General features: G+C 44.7%; 1 protein-coding gene across 4 annotated transcripts in view; it reads right to left on the reverse strand.

The window, feature by feature from the left end:
• The window catches only part of DYNC1I1 (dynein cytoplasmic 1 intermediate chain 1), a 296,927-nt gene extending 279,661 nt beyond the window's left edge, over positions 1 to 17,266 (reverse strand). The window contains exon 1 of one of the 4 annotated variants that reach the window (XM_032874683.1): positions 17,170 to 17,266. The gene's annotated coding sequence lies outside the window, so the exon portion shown is untranslated. Of the gene's footprint in view, positions 1 to 72; positions 94 to 2,812; positions 2,830 to 16,737; positions 16,993 to 17,169 lie in introns of those variants that run through there. The other 3 variants (XM_032874675.1, XM_032874700.1, XM_032874692.1) reach the window with 3 other exon arrangements.
• Between the last annotated feature and the right edge of the window lie 513 nt (positions 17,267 to 17,779).

Below are 17,779 nucleotides of genomic sequence, written 5' to 3' on the forward strand. Positions count from 1 at the left end.
AACAACAAAAACAATACAAAATAAATCCCTGGATACTTCAAGGCACAAGCACATCAAGGCAGATGTACTTACAAAGATTAACCCGCTTTTCTGTCTACCGATGAATGCCCGTAAGAGTGCAGAAAATCAATGCTACCAGAAATGCATGACCATGACACGTTTCCTGTAGATCATGTCAGCATGGATGCCAAATGACCCTGGGATTTGGGAATTTGCTATTTGTCCCATCAGCACAACTTTTATATTCCTTTTAGAAAGCAAATACCCATCTGAAAAGCTTGGCTGCAAAATCCCTCGCCGGGCCCTACACACACAGTCTTCTGGATGTGAATAGATAACTCAGTGGTATGAGGCAGTGTTCACAACAGATTTCTCAACCAGTCCTAAAAGGCTTAAACCTTTCTGATACTCATGTGTATTTTTTGCTTCAAGACTTAAAAAAAAAAAAATCTAGCTAGAGTTGGTTTCAACCATCTGTCTCTTTGAGTGAAAATAGGAGACAGGCTTGTGCATATTGGCTTTTGAAGAAAACTAATTTGGCAGAAAGAATTAAAGAGAAAGAAGAATTATATCTCAATTTTTAAGACCATACTAAGGAGTAGCAAAATATCCAAAGTAAGTAGTAATGGTCATGGCCACATCTACATCCATTTCTGCCCCTTAGGCTGCCCCCATTCCTTGGGGTGTCACCATTACCCCAAGGAATGCCTGTCACCATCAAAGCTGATGTCGTTGATTGAACATCACCCTGATTAGACCTATGCCAACCAGTCATAGCCCTGGGGAATGGCAAAGTGGAGACGTAAAAGTGACTTCTTGGTTCAAGTCACATTTGGTGTGGTGGGAGATGAGGACAGCAGGTACACTCCAAGAATTTGGAAATAATAGAAATGTAGCACACTTTCTGAGAGTTAAACTAGACCTACTCTTAAAACAGAGGCCATCACCCAAGTCAGAACTATAACCACAGGACCAAAACGTCACAGGTAGGGTTGACCAAATGTCATGGAAAACCACCACATAATGAGTGGTGAACAACTATAAAAACATTTATAATTAAAGAAAACGGAAAAGTGCTGTGACACTTGTTCAGGTTTTCTGAAATATGTCCAGGAGAAGGACACCCTGACCAGTTGACATCACCTTTTCTGTGCATCATCACAGTGGCATCAGGCCACCACCTTGAAACACCAGCTATGACAACCACTCCCCATGCTCTGGCTCCATGTACATCATCCAACCTTCAGTCTTTCTACACTTCAGCTAAAGGCAACTCCTGAGCTAGCCTCCTAGTTAACTCAGGCCAAAAATCTTGGAGTCATCCCTGATTTCTCTGTCAAATCCCATATCCAGACCATTAGCAAATTATTCAAGCTCTCATTTCCAAACACTTCCAGAGTCAGCCTGTCTTCGCCACCTCCCCTGCCATTATCCTGTCTAAACCACCAACCTCTCTCATCTGTATTATTGCAAAAGCCTCCACAATGGTCTCCTCGTTCCTACCATTGCCCCCTCTCCTTGGAGGCTATTCTCAGCTGTAACAGTAATTCTTCAGAACACAAGCCAAATCATGTCACTTCCTTGCATAAAGCTCGCCAATGGCTCCCATCTCAGAGTAAAAGCCCAAGTCCTACAATGGCCCCCGTGGCCCTACACAACCCAGGCTCATTACTTTTCTGACCTCATTTCCAGACCCTCTTTGTTGCTATTCCTCAAACACATCAGGTACACTCCCACCTCAGGGTCTTTGCTTGTGCTATTTCCTCCACCTGATACTAAGTATCTGAATGACTGGCTTCTTCAAAGCTTAGATCAAATTTCATCTCACTGAGGCCTTACTTGACCATCCTACTGAAGAGAGTAAACTACTCCCCTCACAACACCTGCATTCTCACACTTTTCTACTGCATTATTTTTCTTCATTAAGGGTATTACCAATTAACATATTCTATAACATTTTTAAGTATCTTTCATTGTTTGTCCCTTCCCCCCAGAATTTAAACTCCAGCAAAGGCAGAGATTTTGTCTATACTGTTCACTGATGTACTGCCAATACTTAGAAAAGTGACTGGTAGAAAGTTGGTAATAAATGTTGAGTGAGTCAACAAAGTTGGCTTCAAAACTGTGTATGAGCTCCTCCCTCTCTTCCCAGCCTTGCTTTCTATAGAGTGTCAAAGCTCCACTGGCTTTGAGAGTCTCGTAGGTTTGTTCCCCACTCTCCTCCTCAACCCTTTTGCGTGATCTGGTGTCCTTAGTTGTCATATGATTGCCACACCTGGAATCTGCCCCCCTTCCCAGTCCTCTTGAATGTATTATGTGACTGGACTATCGGCTTGATTTTTTGATACCCATGTTAACTCCGGACAAAATCTTCAGGATTATCCCTAATCCCCTCAGGCTAGCACTGTCCCAACCATGCCCAGCTCAGACCTCCAATACCAAGAACCTAAGAACTTGAATTCTCAGATTTCAAAAAACTGACCTGTAAGCAAGGGCATTATGATTCCATGAGAAGTTAGGTTTCTCCTGGCCCGTCAGTAAGTTGGCTTTATGTTTGTTGCCTAACATATAACATATACTTGTGTGAATGTGTCACTAGACCACGAGAGAATTTTGGCTATATAAGAACAGTCTAATATCTAGACCCTCAGAACTAAGATTCAAGACCTTAATCCTGCCTATCTGTATAGCTGACTGGTCCTAATGATACCTCCATGTCTGCGGCTGCAACAGGAGAGCTGACTGCAGGCGAGAGTGTCAGTGGCCAAGAATGTCACCTACTCATGTTCTTAACATGGGAACAGGAATCCACATGTGTATGCACATACAGCCACCTTCTCTCCACCTCTCCAGTCCCTGAACAGTCACCTATTGTAGGAAAGCAGTAGAGGATGAAGGGGAAAGAGAGTGGGATGATTTACCTGATGGAAGGAGGTGTGAGACTACTTTGGATATCTGAGCATGGTTCCTTCCCCAGACACTTGCAAAGGAAAGAGAAGCGCACTAATCAACAAAATTTTCTAATTTGCTAAGAGTCAGGAAGCCCAACTAGTTGTCTCCATAATGCTAACTTCATCTTTATGTTAATGCAATTTAATCAATACTCACTGAGTCTCTACAAAGCAAAGTGCCTCCTGGATGCTGTGAGGCTTACAGAAATTATCGAGATACATCTACCTCAAAAAGTTTATAACATGGGAAAGGGAACAGACCATGCCACCCTAAAATATGACTTTTTGACCTAAGGATTATCTTAAGTCGGTTATTCTTAAGAAACAACAGATATAGGAGAAGCTCTAAAAGCTTAGAAGAAGTTGCCTTTTTGTAAGAGTCACTTAAATGTATAAGGGAAGTCTCCATTTCTAAGGGTTCTTCCTTTCTGTACCAGGAAGAGGAGGATGTCAGTCTCCACAAACTATTATTAGTGAAGAAGGTACGGACTTAAAATTTCATAACACCCTCAATCCTGATGACTTTTACCCCTACCCTGGCATCTCCCATAACCCCAACATCTTCTTTTGTGTTTAGCTGGAAATGTTATTTAAGTAGTGGCTTGAGATGTTTTGGAGAGTTACTCAGTTTTCCTGGGTCTCTCCCATGTGTACAGGAAGTATACAAGTTATTAAACGTGTTTTGTGTTCCTCCTGTCAATCTTTTTTTTTTTTTAAATAGGGGGAAGGGGAGGTTCTCAGACAAGAATCTAGAAGAGTAGAGAGAAAATTATTTTTCCTCCCCCACATACGGTACAGTCTGAAAACAACAGCTCCACTGCAAGGGACAATGGATAAGTACATGATAAAGGTTTAAAGCACAAGGAAGGGCATGCCTGGGTGGCTCAGTTGGTTAAGCATCTGCCTTTGGCTCAGGTCATAATCTTGAGGTCCTGGGATCCAGCCCTGCCAGGCTCCCTGCTCAGTGGGGAGCCTCCTCCTCCCTCTACCTCTCCCCCTGCTTGTACACTTTCTCTGTCAAATAAATGAATAAATAAAATTTTAAAATAGTTGATAGGTAGACAGAGCGAGCACATGCAGGGCATGCAGGAACTGGAGCACAGAGTGAGCTTCCTAAGGGAGGGGCCGTGAGAGCCACACATGGACACATGGGTAGAATGTGAACGGGGGAAGCATTTCTAGCAGAAGGAGAGTGAGCATGAGAGAAATGGCAGTGACAGGAGGTAGCGGTCTGCATTTGGGGAATGACAAACAGTTCAGTTGGACTGCAGCATAACGTCAAATGGGCTCAAGGTGGCAGGGTGCGATGAGGGACAAGCTGAAAAGGTCTGTGCTGGACGTTACACTCTCAGGTCATAACTCAGATGAATTGTTTCTGCTCTTTGGTCTCTCCTCACTTCGGAAGCAAGTTATCTATTTTAAAACCTGTAAGGGTCTTGAAAAAAAATCAAGCATTTCCATGTTAAACCAACTCAATCTATTCAAATGTGTTAAGCAATGCAAACAACCAGAATTAACACTTCCCTTACATATCACACCTTTGCTGTATATGATGAAAAAGTGAGAAAGCAAAAGCTCAAAATAGGTACTTTAGCATTTGTAATAAGTTCTTTGCGTAAGATAAGCATTCAGGGCTAGGACTCTACCCAGTCCCCACCCCCAGGAGGCTCGTAGTTTGCTTTTTCTTCGTGCTGTAAAAAAGAATACGGTAGCTGGGGCTTTCTGCCTTTGAAATGATCGATTTGTCTAGCCTCTGCTGTTAGCAGGGCGGAGCCGACTTGGAATACCGTCAGGGCACATTAAGAGATTACTGAATGAACAAGTAAATGAACAAGTAAATGCCAAGCCCTCAACGGCAAGATGATGTGGCCAGTCTGGAGTGAAGTTAGAGGCAAGCATTTTTTGTTTGTCTTTCATGGTTGTCATAAGCTATTCAATTTCCTACTACCACCCTCACACTGCTATAGGATTCCCAGTGTCAAGAAGGTGCTTAAGGAATGATTACTGAATGAGAGAATGAATGACGGAAAGTTATGACTTGAACAATTCTGTGGGTAAGAAAGTAGACACAGATGGTCACATTCATTGTGCCAGTTTGGCACCTGCCCTCTTACTTATGGAGGTCCTAGTGAATGACGGATCCCAGCCAGTGAGGAGAGTGATGCAAAGCAGGGGCGCCTGTGTCGCTCAGTAGGCTGAGTGTCTGACTCTTGATTTCAGTTCAGGTCCTGATCTCGTGGGTGGTGAGAGGAGTGTAGGGCTCTGTGCTCAGTGGGGAGTCTGCTTGGGATTCTCTCTCCCCCTCCCCATCTACTCCTTTCCAGCACACACCCACTCTTTCTCTCTCTCAAATAAATAAACAAATCTAAAATAAAAGAGTGATGCAAAGCTCGCTCTAGTACATAAAATCACATGTTCTTAAATCCAGAGAAAAAAGAACATGGAGATTACCAAATACCAGTCTGGCCTCTCACTGATAAAAGAATCCCTTCACAGGAAATCCTCACTTGATGGTGATATGCTTGAACTCTCACTACCTTAAAGGTAGCCCAGTCTATTTCTTTAACGGTTCAGTCAACTGAAGGTTCTCCATTATCTTTTTTTTTTTTTCAAAGATTTTATTTATTTATTTGACAGAGAGATCACAAGTAGGCAGAGAGGGAGCAGGAAGCAGTTCCCCGCTGAGCAGAGAGCTCTATGCGGGGTTGGATCCCAGGACCCTGAGATCATGACCTGAGCTGAAAGCAGAGGCTTAACCTACTGAGCCACCCAGGCACCCCCTCCATTATCTTGATATAAACTTTGCTTTCTCCTAGAATTCTGGGCTATAGTAGAGAGGTGTCCTCAATACGTGTTTGTGAAAGATAGAGTCCTCATGTCTACCCTCTCACCTGCTGACAGCCCAGACACTCTCTGCAGCATCCAGCCAAGTCATACTTGAGGACTGGTGGGGGAAGGGGAGCACCAAAGACACAGAGGAGAGAAAATGTGTACATCGGCCAAGATGAGTCACACAGACTCCCCTGTACCACATCCAGCCCCTAGTTCTTCAAACCTTTACCTGTGGCGCTAGGCCCAAGCACTTGGACCTTTTAACTTATTGGAATCAGACGCTCAGAATGCTTCTGCCATTTAGCCACAGTGGATCTGTACCACATTAGATTTTAACTTACCATCACTTTGAAATGCTGGGGATAGAAGTCGGGGGGCTAGGAAATGTGTCCTCAGCAGGCCCGAATTCCCAGATAAGAATAGAGGCCTACTTGATAGTCTTAATAGTCTCTAGACTAAGATCACCTCACAAGCCAGGGAAAATGCAGAATGACCATCTGGCCCTTTCATTGTATGTACCCTGAGCCCAGCACTGCTCTGGTGGGCACAGACAAATATTCTATATGATCCTGACCGGACTCAGAAGGCAAGGCTTCCAGAATCCTAGGAATTACCAAGCCCACATTCATTTGGGGCCCAGAGACCCAACAGGGGATCCATTCAGGAAGCCAAATGTTTGTACTGAACACATCAAAATGATCCATGAGAAAAAAATTTAAATCCTATAAGAAATGGAAAATTAAGTAGGATTTATTCTTTCAAACCTCACCACAACATTAGGAAGTGGCCCTGTTATTATCACTCCTGTTTTACAGTTGAAGAAAATGAGGTGCAGGGAGGCAAAATAAGTCGTCAAGGTTACAGAGCTAGCAGCGGCTGACACTGAGATTTGAACTCTGGCTGTAGAGGTCACACTCTCATACTGCCTCTTGACCACTGTTATGATTTGTTCTGGGATCAAATTAGACCCAAGAACAAAAAAGGAAGACGAAGATAAAATATTAATGATTTTGCCTGGTTGACAGTGGTGTCTGGTCATCCTGAAAATTCAAAGAAGTGATTATTCACTTCATTATTAATCACTTCCCTTCTTGGAAATTTGTTATACCTCTATTAGGTATTTACCATGTTTTAGCCATGTGATAGCCAAATCCATGTGATAGCCATGCCATATATGTATAACACATATCCATATGTTTTATATATATATATATATATATATATATATATATATATATTAAACTTCTCTATTTTTCCCTGATTAGACAACAGTGCCTAAGATCTATACCTTGTTCTGGGGCACCTGGCTGGCTCAGCATGTAGAGCACGCAACTCTTGATCTCGATGTTGTGAGTTCAAACCCCACATTTGGTATGTAGATTACTTAAAATTAATAATAATCATCTTTTTAAAGAAAAGACCGATACTTTCTCATTTTCATGTACCCACAAAGCATTCAGTCTTGCTCATGGTTAGCCCTCTGTAGGTACTAAATACATGTTCTTCACTAGAACTAAAAACCTGCTGAAGGAACCTAGCTTTCACCCCTACCTACACGTAGTTCTCTTATTATCAGTAAAATCTAGATTTGTAAGCTCACTAAATCCAGGACGCCGTTATTATTCACAATGCAAACTAAGGTCACTCCAATAAATTTCATACTCTATATGGGCATTCTTTCAGGTGTGACTAATGTTGAAGAGTGAAGCCATTACATGTATGCTTGTATGTCAGTGAGCATCCCAGGATGTCTTTTAGAAACTGGTCAGCAGCAGGAATAGGTAGAATCCAGGGAAGTCTCTCCCTTTCATAGTCATTTAGGTTAATCACAAAAATTCCTGTTCCCCAACTCTAAGAACATACTTAACGACTCCTTTGTAGGCAGGCAGGGCCATTTGATTTGCTTTAGTCAATGCAATGGACGAGGTGGGGGCAGTATATATCAAGAGGAAGGGTCACTCAGCACGGGTCTCTGGGTGGACATGGTCAACGCAGCCCCTTGTTGGCCCCCACCAGACACGTAACAGGAGCAAGAAAAACCTTGCTGGGTTGCCATGCTGATGTGCTGGAGTCATTTGTTACCGCGCCGTGGTGCAGCCTAACCTGATCTATACACTCCCATGGCCCGACTCCACTCCACCCATCCAGCCTTCTCGTTACTTCCCACCTTCTGTGATTTAGTGTTGGTAACTGAAGATACACCCCCTTCCTTTACCATCCCCACCTGTGCTTTGCTACGGAATGCTCAGTGAGAGGCTGTGACCAAGATTCTTCCCTTGACCAAAGGCTAAGCAGGCTCCTCTGAGCTCTTTTTCAACTTGGCCCTATCCATCGGCATGTTCTCAAGAGCCCCATTTTAGCTAAAGTCCTGTGAAAAGTCAGTTTAGCCAGACTCTCCCACCCTCAATGTCTGATCCCTGGTATCTACTGGATGTTTAACGAGGTTCCTCACCCTCTGCCATCTCCCAGGTGGTATCTGATCACCCTGGCTTGCCTTCAGCAAGAATCCGGTTAGGTCGGCTTAGACTGATTACCCCCCCACTTACCGTGGACATGTCCTCTTAGTAATTTTTCATCCACTCCCCCCCCACCCCCGCGTTACTCCTTGGCTAGAAATCCCACTCTCCTTTGTTGTATTCAGAGTTCCTCCCGATCTCTCTCCCCTACTGCAAACTCCCAGTGCAGGGATCCGGACATCTATTAAAACAGTGCTGCTGGGGCGCCTGGGTGGCTCAGTGGGTTAAAGCCTCTGCCTTTGGCTCAGGTCATGATCTCAGGGTCCTGGGATTGAGTCCCACATCGGGCTCTCTGCTCAGCAGGGAGCCTGTTTCCTTCTCAATCTCTCTCTCTCTCTTTCTGCCTGCCTCTCTGCCTACTTCTGATCTCTCTTTCAAATAAATAAATAAAATCTTTAAAAATAAATAAATAAATAAATAAATAAAACAGTACCGCTGAATAAAGCCTGTCTTACCATTCCTTTAATAAGTGGACGAGTAGCTTTTTCTTTAACAGGTATAAAGACTAAGAAAGCACCAGGTGTCATTATTAACCCCCCAGTCACCAGAACATGTGCCCTGGTTAAAGCCACTTTCATTCTGAATCTTCCCTCCTGAGAGTTTAGAAAATACTCTTTCCATGTGCTGCCCAGATGTACCTTCCCTGGGTTTGGGAAGGCAGACGGGGTATCGGCAATGAGAAGAGGTGATGTTGCCAATACCCCAGCACGTCCCCCAAAGCAAAGTTCTGCTCATTTTCCTGAAGTAAATGGCTCTGCCTGGCCAGAATGTCCTTGGGCAAGGGAACGTCTGAAGAGAGTATCTTCCTCCTGTCCTATGACTGTTTTGTAACCTGACTTTTTTATCTACTTGAAACTAAAACTTAACAATTTGTTGTTGGCCTTCAAATTTTAGCAATTCATGGTTTTTTTTTTTTAATTTCTAAAAGGAGGAGCTCTCAAGGGAAAGGAGTATGATTCCCCCCTTTAAAGGCTACAGCAAAAGATATGGGGTTTCATCCTTGTTTGATATGCCAATTACTTTTCAGCAGCATTTGAAAAATATTAAAAAGCTTAAAAGAGGAAGCAAGAAAATCTGTATTCAAAACCCCAAACCTGGCCTGTTACAATGTCCCTGGGTGGTCCATATTTGCTTTGGGAGATTTAGTTTGGCATTTTAACTCGTGTAAATAGATTCTCACTTTCCCCAATGCCTGAAAGCCTTCAAAGAGGGAAGATCCCCTTTCCAAATCAGCGGTAACCTATACCCTCTGAAAGTGAACAAAGTCACACTTTTCAAGGAAACAGGCAGAATAGTGTTTTGTTATTCTTCTTTCCACAAAATACACACCAATTCCCACAACCCCTTGCTATTCTGATACTACCAGGGCAGATGGTGAAACAGGAGATGTGCCGTCATTTTAAAAGGGGACACTGTCAAAACACACATTCTCCCACAGAGCCTGCTACCTTTCCAACCCCCCAAACCCACCAACTTCTGAAATTCCACAAGCGGATTCTGAGGCACAGTCGCATGGTCATCCCCCAAGCGTGTGCTCCCCGGAACACTCAACAGCTAGACAAACTTACAAAAGCTTCCAAACGCACATTACAGAATCTAAAGCGCTTTAACAGGAGAAGACTTCATTCCATTTCAATTCCTAAAATCTTCAGCTTGCTACACAAAGAAATGGGTACTATTTCAGGTCAGAGTAGACCACCTAGCCTGTATTTTAAAAGGCAAACTGACTGTATATGCAGGATATAAAATATTGTGTCATCCTTTACTCATTAGAGCTATTTAAAATATACACATTACTCTTGGCTTCGCTCTAGACATGAGTATAAAATAGAAATCTGACAAATGAATCAAAATCTCCCTTCCTCCCACCAGAAAGAAACTAAAGAAACCAAACCTCCCACCAGAGAAATCAAACCAAAGATCAAAAGAAATAGCCCAGGGGGGCTCCTAAAAGAAACACAAGACTCAAACCATCCTGCCTGTCATTTCTAGAATGAAAAGTAGTCCCTCTCAAGACTCCCCTTCTCACAGCAGAATTGTTCCACGTGATCCTAATTCAGGAAGGCAAGGATTCCAGAAGTCTAGGCATTACCGAGCCTACATCCAAATTGGGCCCAGACGTGCCATGGAAACTACATTTCAGGAAGTGAATGTTTTTATTAAACACATTAAAATGATCCAAAGGGAAAGAATTAAATCTTATAATAAAAAGAAAATTAAGTGGGATTTATTCTGGCTAGTATTTTGGGTCAACAAAGCTTGTTGAGTATCTACCATGTGTTAAGACTCTTTGCCGAAAGATACAAGGATGTCTCAGAGAGCCTGGAGTCTAAAACCAGAAAAAGGCAAGCACATAAGTAGTATAACTCAAGGTAAAAAAATTTTTTTTTTTAAAGAGCATACCTTCAGTTCAAAGGAAGGCAAGATCACACACATCCCTGAGAAGAGAAGGCTAGAAAATGATGTAACTGTTGTTGGATAATAAAACCATCTTCCACACCTTGATTGGGTACCATGTGTTCTCTCATTATCTGCACTCTTTACAATAACTTTGCAAGTTAGGGATCCTTATCCCCACTCTACAGATGAAGAAACTGAGGCTTCCATAGCTTCAGTGAGATATCTGGCTGCTGCTTCTTTCCTGTGTCTTACACAGCCTCTTAGATGTTGTTCTCTTTTATGTTGTCAAAGACCAAGCAAAGAAATGGGCTTAAATTACAGCAGGAAAGATTTCAATAGAAAAACAGACTGTCTACTGACATTCTGGGCAGGAGACTTCTCCGTCATATGAGCTGACCTATGCTCTGGAGGCTGTTCAGTGGCAGCCCTGCTGGAGACCTGTAGGCACCCTCTCTACCCACTGTGACAAACAAAAATGTCTCTGGGCATTGCCAAATGTCCCCATGGTGGACAGTCGCCCCTGAGAACCACTAATCTAAAAGCACACTAGAGAGGCACCAGGAAGACGCAGTCGGGTGAGGGTCTGACTCTTGGTTTTGGCTCAGGTCACAATCTCGGGATCCTGGGTTGGAGCCATGCCTTGGGCTCCGAACTCAGTGGGGAGTCTGCTTGAGATTCTCTTTCCCTCTCCCCCTACCCCTCCCACTTGTGCTCTCCCTCAAATAAATATCTTGGGGCGCCTGGGTGGCTCAGTGGGTTAAGGCCTCTGCTTTTGGCTCAGGTCATGATCCCAGTGTCCTGGGATTGAGCCCCATATCGGGCTCTCTGCTCGGCGGGGAGCCTGCTTCCCTTCTTCTCTCTCTGTCTGCCTCTCTGCCTACTTGTGATCTCTCTCTGTCAAATAAATAAATAAAATATTTTAAAAAATAAATAAAATAAAATAAATATCTTTAAAAACAAAATTACAAAATAAGTACAAACACACTGGAGTTAGTCAATCTTTTCTGTAAATCACTCTCTAGAGGAAAGACAGCTATCCACAGTCACCTGCCTGAGAGCAGGAAATGGGGCCATCAGCTCTGCAGTCCTTCCGGTCCTGCCCACTTTGAGTCCGAGCCACACGGACAGAAGGCCGTGGACCCAACTCCAGGCCACTGCCCACAATGACTCATAACCAACAACACCTGCGCTAGATAAATGTAAGCTGATAATCCGCATTGCGTGCACCTGGTGCCCATGGAGGCTTTCTAAAGACCATGCAGGCATGAGAAGAACTAATGACATTTTAATTTCCAGATCTGAAGCTTCTAGCTGATTTCTTTCCAAAAACTGACCCTGCCAGAGAATGTGCCTGTGGTTTAGAATCATTCAGGGCCTCCTTTCCCACCTCCGTTTTTTGCAAAAGCCTTTCCTCCACATGACCTGACCAAAAAAAGCCCCAAATCTTACTGTGACTGTTGATGCCCCAAATCTGCCTGCAATGCTTGACCACAAGGTATAAAAATACCTTTCTGTTGAGCAGCTTCCCAGGTACTTCTGATATAGAGGTTGGTATAGTATTTAGATTTTAATTGGATTCAAAGAATGACATCATCGTTTTATTTTTAAACATCCAAGTTTACAATATTCTGGAACTCACATTCACTGTGAATCTTTTAAATTCACGATGAAAACTGTCAGATGCCAACTTAAAGCGTGTGTAAGAGAGAAGCAGAATTTTAAAAAATTCTTTAAGAGTTTATAGGAGGAAAAAACCTTGAAGCATAAGAAAGCACTGGTATCTGTTCCCAGGCAGATCTGTTGATCAAGTGCAATCATTCTCCACAGCGCCAGAGACTCATTACTTTTATCATAAAGAATGCCCTTGACTCTAACATAAATTTCTGCTTGGTGTGTGTGCCATACCAATGGCATTAGCTGGTCTGTGTCCGAAAATGAAAACAACGGGTCGTTCTCTAAGAGTACAGCAACAATATGGGTGAGCATAGGAATGTTAGGGCCCAAGTAATACTTTGGAAGCAAGAGCAGCTGCTTCTTAGGATCTCAGGATTGATAGGAACTGAAAATTAAAGGACACAGAGCCTGTCTGGGAAGCAGAGGTCCTCCCAAGATTTAGTACCAAGTTAGTGTTCTGGATCATGGCATAGTCACTATATCAGGGAAGCCCCAGAACACCGAGCAGCTTCACATTCAGCTCTGAAATAAATTCATCTTTGCAAAGAATAAAGCCTTGGCTAACACCTGCTCCTGCATAGTCAGCTTTCTGGGCTGTCTCAGTTGGGAACTGCTATGCATTCCATGTTCAGCAAGATACCTAGTGACACTTAAGAATCAAATGTAGGGGGCTTTAGCATGCCTCAAGGGGAAACAGGGCTTGCTTACCCCCCCACCACACCGAGAGATGTCTAATTTCCTTGATCCCCTTTGATAATACAGATGGGCTTTTCATATGAGCACGTGAGCATGCTCTTGAGGGACTCTTTGTCCTGCCACAGTGAAAAGCGACACTAAAACAGCACGTGTTGCCTCCCCCCACAGAAAAACAATGAGATAGCATGGGAACAGAATAAACAAACTTCGGAATCTGGCCAACCTGCACTTGAAATCCAGCCTTCCCACCAAATGGGCTTCAGGTGGCCTTGACCAACGGCTTCATGTTTCCAAGTACCAGATTCCTTGTTTGTCAAATGAAGATAAATATTTCAGCCTTACAGTAGCATTGGAATGATTTCATGAACCTGAATATAAACAGGAAAGGCACCCAATGAACTCCAAGCAGCTCAAAAGCTGCCTGCCACGCTTAGAGATCTTACTTGGTTGCAGCGTGCCTTAGCCTAAGCCACACCTGCATCAGGGCACCCCCTAGCATGCCTCAGTAGGGACATGCCACAACGCTGATAGCTATGAACACTTTTTCCTTGTGCTCACAGGATAGTTTGCCTTGTTTTCAAGCACATGTCAGCGGAGTGACTTCAGCTGCTACCCCTTTTCTTAAACAGTGTATGTGAACCAGCGGTTCTTAATCTCTTTTTAGTCACAAATACCCCTTTCCCTCAAGAAAGCTGCGTTTAGGTACATATGCATTAAATTTCACATCAAGATGATCGAGCTCAATGACCCCCTAAACACCATCACTGGCCTGCCCTCCACAATGCCTACGATTCCTATTGAAGCAGCCTCCTCTGAACAAAGAATCAGTATATGCCTTCTTTTTGAACACATGGGCGCCTCAGGGTTTGCACCTGGACAGTGGTGTCAAGGTCAAAATGCCAGCTTCACTCACGTTCTGGTCCTAGGCTTCCTATCGAGAGGAAGCAAAGAAAATCAGTCCAGGGTATCTGTGAAAAGTTCCTAGTCAAGAATGCTTTTTACATGGATCTGGGCAAAGGCCTAGAAATTAAAATTAAAACTTTAAATGAGATAACATAAGAGATTAATAATCCCTACACAACAATTAACCAGTGTGATTGTCCTGCAGCCCTGAAGAGTAGATTCAGGCTGCCCAGGGTTCAAATCCTGACTCTATAATTTAGTAGCTGAGCAATTTTCCAAAAGTTACCTAATATCATTGTGTCTTAGTGTCCTCATCTGTCAAATAGGATTAAAGATATATAACTCATAAGATTTTTGTGAGGGATTAAATAACTTAATACATGGAGAAATAACTTAAAATCCAATGACTGGTCAAGTGCTCAACACATTTTAGTAAATGTGTTGGTGATGTAATAAATTCAGTAAATGTATCAAGCCCTGGTAAAATGCTCGATGTATTATCAACCTTTGTTTTACGCGGTAGAGCAATGTGTAGACAGAACAAAACGATGAAGGAAGATACTTGAGTTTGCAAAGGACCTTGCTATTTGGGGCTAGGTTAAGTGACAGAAAGAAACAGGGTGATGGGGAAGAATGAGTAGCCCGTTTAGGTAACTAACTTTGAATGAAGCCTGTGCACAGTCTGTGTTGAGAGACATGGTTTCATGACTTAGTATATAACTTACAAGACTGGACAGTGCGGCACCAAAGATGGATCTCTAAGAATTACTTAACTCAGTGCTGGAGTCAAAGGAAAGGCTTATTTATTAAAGACTTGGGAAGAAGTGTTTGGGGAAGTAGAAGGGCTGGGAAGAGAGTTAATAGAGCCCCCTTTTAGACATAAAGCATGATGGCAAAAATGCTGTGTGACTTCCTCTTACCATCTCAGAAGCTTGTCAGAAACTAGGAACCAGGGACCACCACTGTAAGAACTGCCCCACTTTCCTGTGGGTTGAGTTTCTTTTCTCTGTCCCTACCAGTAACGGTGATCACACCTAATGATGTGAGACCTCAAACACTAAAGAGCTTCAGGACATGCTTCAGTAGAAGAGGAAAGGCTGGGATATGCATGGAGGAGCGGAGCCACACCTCTGCTTTGGGACACTGTGCAGCAGATGTGCAAAGACCTAGAGGCCAAGGGAAGGGAAGCAGGCGCACCAGTGCCTAAGGCTCAAGACAAGGGAAAAAAAGAGAGACATAGGAGATGTTCTGGGCCAAAGCTGAGCCCAGAGCTGGACAGGCTGGAAAGAGCCTGAACTGGACACCCAGACATATTGTCCTAACTTCCTAAAGATGGTCCTACAAGATTAAAAAAAAAAAAAAAAAAAAAAGTCTCTTAGAGCACTGAGTCCTCAGAACTTAAACATTGGCAAGTTGATGCCTAAGAAGAGAGCATTTGATGACTGTGTGGTAGCAGTGCCTGAGTATATTTTATCAAGAAACATGGTCAAAAGAGCAGAGTTTGGGTCCTTGTCTCTCACACCCGAACTTTGGGAGAAAACCGGGCATTTTAAACAACCGGAGGAAGTATTAAACACATTCCCACTAGCACTCTCAGGATGCAACTTGCACCGAATTCTCCATTTCAAATGCACTAACACTGGTTGTCTTTCACTGTAATTTTCACAGTGAAAATGCGAACGGAGACCGTCACCCCTATTGATGCTAATATTAGCCGCATGATGTCTTCTACAGTTCCCCATGTCTTACTGTCAGCTATGCTTTCTCCTTATCTGGAATATTTGGAAGCAATTTTTCACTACCCTGAACAGCAATAAGTCCTCAGAGCACATTTGAAAGGCAATCCAGGCAAGAAAATGGCTGGCTACTTGTTCTTGCCCCTTACCTAGATGTGGTAGAAGTCAGAATACAGAATATATTCCATCTTCTGCATTTTGATGAGTCTCCGATCTCCTAAGTAATTTCCTGTCCTGATCCTGGGTTTCTGTTTAACCTTATTAACCGAGGTACAAGTCATGAGACTCCCGCACTCAGTTCCCATCAGTGCTGGAGGATCACTGCCCTTATGATGACGACGCACAGATTCATAAGGCCAGAGCGATTCCGAAGTGGGAGTGGGGGAAGGAGGGCCACGCGCCTGGGAAGGTGTTGACGAAAACACATCCCCCAACCACACTTTTTTGCAGCAGTGGGAGAAAATGACATCTTCTTGCGTGAGTGTTTAATTAATGCCCTGCTGGAAGTACATTCGCTCCCTCCGACTTGTCGGGTAGCAACAGCATCTAAGAGCCTTGCAGACAGCTGAAAATGTAATCAAACCGCATCCTTTCCTTTCCCTCCGCAGCTCCCCCTCCCCCAGGGGCCGTCAGCTGGTGGCCCAGAGGGGTGCGGATCTCACCGCCGCTGGCCTTCTGCTGCCTAGGACAAGACCGAGGCGGCGCGCCCTGGGATGACCCTCCCAGCCCGCCAGGTGGGCGACAAGGTGATGACACCACGACCCCTCCTCCTCTGCTCTCGCCTCTGGGCTCTCCCGGGGAGCTGCAGCAGGGGACTGCCGCTGGGGGGCTCTGGCCGCCTTAGGGCGCCGCGGAGCACACAGGAGCCTGGGGAGGGGGCCGAGGCTAGGGTCCGGCTGCGGCTGCGGCGGCCCGAACTACTGCCCGGCTGCCGGCGTGGACGACCCCGGGGCGGGGAGGGTCGGGGAGGGTCAAGGAGGGGCGCGGAGGTGGCAACCAGACGAGCCCGACACCCTCCCTCTTGTTTACCTGGACGCGCTCGGCGAAGGCGGAACTGGGCTCCAGGAGCGAGCTCGGCGGCGGCTCCCGAGGAGAGGGCTGCGGGGTCGGAGCTCGAGCGGCTCCCGAGGGCGGCGGGCCCGGCGCGCGCAGGATGTGCTGTCTCACGCTGCGCCGGCCGCTTGGCTCGCGCTCCTCGGGGACCCAGCACTTCCTCTCTCTCCGCGAGCCTAACACTGACAGCTCCCTCGGAGCACCCAGGCTGCGGGGCTCGCCCCGCCCCCGGCCCACGCCCTCCACGCCCCACGCCCCACGCCCCGCGCCCCTCCTGCGGGAGGGCCCTCCACTCGCGCTCTCGCACGGGTCTCGCAACGAAGGGGTGGGGCCGGCCCGAGGGCTCGCGGCAGGCAGAGCACCTGGGGAGGTTAATCCGTCTATCTCCGCGTCATCCGCAGGACTCACCTAAGTTGCTGCAAACTGAAGAGCTTCAGTATTTTGGGAGCTGCTGCTCACATAGCGACATGGAACAACTTTCACTCCCAGACAACTACTTTAAGGTCATTGAAGTAGAAATAGAGAAAGCTCAGATCCATCTGCTACAAAGACATAGGCTGATTTCGCCCTATTTTTTTTCCCAGAAGAAAAAGATACAGATATAGCTTGCCTCCACAACAGCGCTTCTTAGAACCCTAGCTTTTAAAAAATCTGGGTAACCATTCTTGAACTCCCCCAGTGCTTACTGTTAACAGCTAAGTTTTGAGACCCAGAAATGGAGTTTGGGATTCTAATCAATGCCGGTTTGGCACCATTTTGTAGGTAAGTTTTTCACTGTGCTTCTCGAATATCTGTGGGATCTTTGTTGTCCACATTAACATGGAATTTACTGGAGGACAAGTACTGTGTCTAATTCACTCCTGTATTCCCAATACCTCTAACAATGTTTGATGCATACTAGATGCTCAGTAAATATTTATGAATTTATTTAATCGACTACTACAGTAATTTCAAAATAAATATAGATGTGATTGTAAAAATTATGTCATATTTGATGTCTGTAAAACGGCCGTCCTTT

This window comes from Lontra canadensis, unplaced genomic scaffold (assembly GCF_010015895.1).
Source record: "Lontra canadensis isolate GAN:19392208 unplaced genomic scaffold, GSC_riverotter_1.0 scaffold2, whole genome shotgun sequence".
Taxonomy (NCBI): Eukaryota; Metazoa; Chordata; class Mammalia; order Carnivora; family Mustelidae; genus Lontra; species Lontra canadensis.